The 5084-nt window shown below is 40.4% G+C and overlaps 1 non-coding gene across 1 annotated transcript; it reads right to left on the minus strand.

The window, feature by feature from the left end:
• Nucleotides 1-346: 346 nt before the first annotated feature.
• Nucleotides 347-453, minus strand: LOC148294207 (small nucleolar RNA R71). The gene has a single exon (XR_015836186.1). It is a non-coding gene; the product is annotated as a small nucleolar RNA R71 (small nucleolar RNA).
• Between the last annotated feature and the right edge of the window lie 4631 nt (nt 454-5084).

A 5084-nucleotide genomic window follows, 5' to 3' on the forward strand; every position in this document is an offset into this window, starting at 1 on the left:
GGGAGAACTTGATATCCCAACAATTCCAGCATCTCCTTCAAGCATTTTGCTGCCCACTGTAGCTCGAAATTATGAGCTTAAATCTTCTCATCTTAATATGCTGCCTTCCTTTTATGGTTTACCTAATGAAGATCCATTAACTCATATAAAGGATATTTTTAATGTTGTGAGTTCTTTTCCCTTGACAGGTGTGACAGAAGATCAACTTCGAATGAGAGTGTTTCCATACACTTTGAAGGATAAGGCGAAATATTGGTTGAATTCTTTGAAGCCTGGTTCACTCACTACATGGGCTGCCATTCAAAAGAAGTTCTTGGAGAAATACTTCTCCACGCAAAAGACCGACATGCTTAGGGATAAGATCTTGTTATTTGCACAGCAAGATGATGAATCGTTTTGTGAAGCATGGGAGAGATTCAATGGGCTGCTCAACCAATGTCCTCATCATGGGATTCCATTGAAGCTTCAAATGCGTATGTTTTATAAAGGACTAACCCCTTCTAGTCATAATATAGTCACCAATTTTGCAGGTGGTTCTTTTAAAACCAAAACTCCATAAGAAACATACGAACTCTTTGAGGAGATAGCAATGGAGACCCAACATACGGATACAAGAGGTAAACGTGTTATTAGTGGTTCTAATGATGCTTCTAGTGTGCAGATTTCAAAACTGGAACAAAAGCTAGATGCTCTTCTTGCATTAAACTCAAGAAGCCCTTCGAAGGAAGTGTGTAGTATTTGCGAAACTCCTGACCATGCTACCATAGCTTGTCCACTTGGGGCTGGATATCCAGAATTTGTGCAAGAGCAAGCTAAGTTGGTAAATTCCTACAACCAAGGTCCAAGAAATGATCCATACTCTCAAAGTTATAATCCAGGTTGGAGGAATCATCCAAACTTTTCATGGAGGAATACTCAGAATCAAGCCAATCCCCCTTCATTCCAAAAGCCACAACAAACATCATCATTGGAGGATATAGTTAAGCAGATGGCAGTCAACCAATCCAATTTCCAGCAAACTACACAAGCTGCCATTGCCAAATTGGAAGTTCAAATAGGCCAATTAGCTGCTGAAATAACTCAAAGAGCACCTGGGAAATGGCCAAGCCAAACCGAGATCAATCCAAAGAACCAAGAAGCCAAGGCCATTCATGTGCTCAGATCAGGTAAGATCATTGATAGTAAAGTTGATTCTAATCTTTCAAATGATGTTGTGATTGTAGAAGATGAAGAGGAGGAGACCACGACTACAGAAGGGGAACATCTCAAAACTTCTCAATCTGCTCCTAATGCCAAATCAGATTCTCAGGAATCCAAACAATTCCAATTGCATAAGAGAGATGACAAATTTGTGCCACCACATCTTCAAGAAGATAGATACGTGCCACCCGCTCCATATGTTCCACCGATTCCATTTCCAGGCCGTCTTAAGAAAGCAAAGCAAGATAAGGCTTTTAAAGAGATTTATGATATTTTGAGTAAAGTTAATATCAATTTGCTTTTGCTTGATGTTATTGAACAAATTCCTGCATATGGAAAGTTCATCAAGGACTTGAAAACTCACAAGCTCAATTTCGCTCCAAATGAAGATGTAAAGCTTGACCATAATGTAAGTGCTGTGTTGCAAAGGAAGCTTCCACCAAAACTAGTTGATCCTGGCAGCTTTGACATTCCCATTAACATTGGAGGCAATAAGGTTGGAAGAGCCATGTTGGACTTGGGAGCAAGTGTCAACCTAATGCCATATTCATTGTATCAAAAGCTTGGCTTAGAAGGGATGAAGAAGACTTCAATACGACTTGAACTAGCTGATCATTCTATAAAATATCCAAAAGGTATTGTAGAAGATATTTTAGTTCAAGTTAATACACTAATTCTCCCTGCTGATTTTGTAGTGATGGACATGGAAGACAATCCAAATGGAGATCATGTTGATCGCATTCTCCTAGGCAGGCCATTCATGGCCACTGCAGACACAGTTATCAAAGTGAAAGATAGCACCCTTTCCATGACTGTTCTGGGTGAAACTGTTGAATTTAAAATGCTTAATGCTCTATCTCAACCTTCTATCTCTCTTGATTCTTGCTTTTCAATTGATGTTGTGGATCATGAGGTTTCTTCCAAAATTTTGCAGAGAAAGTCTAATGATGCTCTAGAAGCTGTCTTAACACAAGAAGAGGAAGATCTTTGTGAACCGGAGTTCCAAGAAGTGGTGACTGCCTTAGAAGTGTTTCAACCATACCCACCATCCTTTAGGCCACCACTCGAGCCTCTTGGACCATCATCCACGAAATTGGAGCCATCCATTATCACCCCACCAAAGCTAGAACTTAAACCACTGCCCAATCATCTTAAATATACTTATTTGGGTGCTAACGAAACTCTCCCTGTTATAATTGCTGCAGGTCTCACCTCACATGAAGAAGAGAGCTTAATTAAGGTTCTAAAAGAGCATAAAACAGCCATTGGGTGGACCATAGCAGACATCAAAGGAATTAGTCCAAGCATGTGCATGCACCGGATTCTAATGGAAGAAGACAGCAAACCATCCCGTGATGCCCAAAGGAGGCTAAATCCCAACATGAAAGAGGTGGTTAGAGCTGAAGTTTTAAAGCTACTCGATGTAGGAATCATCTACCCAATTTCATATTCTAAGTGGGTGAGCCCTGTACAAGTTGTTCCGAAGAAGTCCGGAATCACCGTTGTGAAGAATGAGAAGAATGAGATAGTTCCTACACGAACTATCACTGGTTGGAGAGTTTGCATTGATTACAGGAAGTTGAACACATCCACTAGAAAAGATCATTTCCCCTTGCCTTTTATTGATCAAATGCTTGAACGTTTATCTGGCCATGCTTACTATTGTTTTCTTGATGGTTTTTCAGGTTATAATCAAATTCCCATTGCTCCGGAAGACCAAGAGAAAACCACATTCACATGCCCATTTGGTACGTTTGCTTATAGAAGGATGCCATTCGGTTTGTGCAATGCCCCAGCAACTTTCCAAAGATGCATGATGTCAATCTTTTCAGATATGGTGGAACGATTCATTGAGGTATTTATGGATGATTTTTCAGTTTTTGGTTCCTCTTTTGATAATTGTCTTCACCACTTGTCTCTAGTGCTTAAAAGATGCCAGGAAACAAATCTGATTTTGAATTGGGAGAAGTGTCACTTCATGGTGAGACAAGGAATTGTGCTAGGCCATGTGATTTCAAGCAAGGGAATTGAAGTGGATAAAGCCAAGATCGATCTCATCTCAAATCTGCCACCCCCTACCTCTGTGAAAGGAATTAGAAGCTTTCTAGGTCATGCTGGATTCTATAGAAGGTTCATCAAAAATTTCTCAAGCATTACAAGGCCATTGTGTAATCTCCTTGCTAAGGATGCTGTTTTTGAGTTTAATGAAGCTTGCATGGAAGCCTTTACTACCTTGAAGAGGGAGCTAACTTCAACCCCTATTATCATAGCTCCAGATTGGTCTTTACCATTTGAAATAATGTGTGATGCCTCTGACTTTGCTATTGGTGCAGTTTTAGGTCAAAAGAAGAACAAGCTCCCCCATGTGATTCATTATGCTAGCCGGACCTTGAATGATGCTCAAATCAACTACTCCACAACAGAGAAGGAGTTCCTTGCTGTGGTTTTTGCTTTAGAAAAATTTCGTTCTTATCTTGTTGGTTCTAAAGTAATTGTTTATTCTGACCATGCAGCTCTTAGATACTTGCTCACTAAGAAGGACGCCAAACCACGCTTGATTAGATGGATTCTCTTGCTGCAAGAGTTCGATTTGGAAATTCGAGACAAGAAGGGATGTGAGAATGTGGTAGCTGATCATTTGAGCAGAATTGTGGTTGAAGAAAAAGGAGAAGCTGTGCTACCCTTGAATGAGACTTTCCCTGATGAACAACTATATGCTGCCCAAGTCAAAGAACCATGGTATGCTGATTTTGTTAATTATCTTGCTTGTGGTGTTCTTAGAAATGATCTAACTTCTCAGGACAAGAAGAAGTTCTTTTCCATGGTGAAACATTATGTCTGGGATGAACCTTTCTTATTCAAGCATTGCCCGGATCAACTCATCAGAAGATGTGTTCCAGAAGAAGAGCAAGAAAGCATACTTAGGCATAGCCACGAATTGGCTTGTGGAGGTCACTTTGGAGCTAAGAAAACAGCACTTAAAATTCTCCAATCTGGTTTCTTTTGGCCCACTCTATTCAAAGATGCGTTTAATTTTTGTGTTAAGTGTGATAGGTGTCAAAGGATGGGGAACATAAGTCGCAGGAATGAAATGCCATTGAATAGCATACTTGTTGTGGAGCTCTTCGATGTGTGGGGTATTGATTTCATGGGACCATTCCCATCTTCCTTTGGTTGTACTTACATACTTGTTGCTGTTGATTATGTGTCTAAATGGGTGGAAGCCATAGCCACCAAAACCAATGATCATAAGGTGGTGCTCAAGTTCTTGAAGGATAATATTTTCACAAGGTTTGGTACTCCAAGGGCTGTCATTAGTGATGGAGGCAGCCACTTCTGTAACAAGCCATTCGAAGCACTCATGAAGAAGTACAACATCACCCATCGAGTCTCTACACCATATCATCCGCAAACTTCTGGTCAAGTGGAAATAAGCAATAGAGAAATTAAGCACATCCTGGAGAAGGTGGTGAACAATACAAGGAAAGATTGGGCAGCCAAGCTCAATGATTCATTATGGGCTTATAGGACTGCATATAAGACTCCCATTGGGATGAGCCCTTATCGTCTTGTGTTTGGGAAAGCTTGTCACCTGCCAATGGAGCTTGAACACAATGCTTTTTGGGCCATCAAGAAGTTAAATTTTGATCTAGACAAGGCAGGCCATGCAAGAAAGTTTCAGCTCAATGAATTGGAAGAAATTAGACATGAGTCTTATGAGAATGCAAAGCTTTACAAAGAACGAACCAAGAGTTACCATGATAGAAACATTCAACGGAAAGAGTTCTCCAAAGGTATGTCAGTTCTTTTGTTTAACTCACGATTGCGTCTCTTTCCAGGAAAATTGAAGTCTAGATGGCAAGGCCCATTCACCGTGGTCAATG

This window comes from Prunus avium, chromosome 5, assembly GCF_965620075.1.
Source record: "Prunus avium chromosome 5, drPruAviu1.hap1.1, whole genome shotgun sequence".
Lineage (NCBI taxonomy): Eukaryota > Viridiplantae > Streptophyta > Magnoliopsida > Rosales > Rosaceae > Prunus > Prunus avium.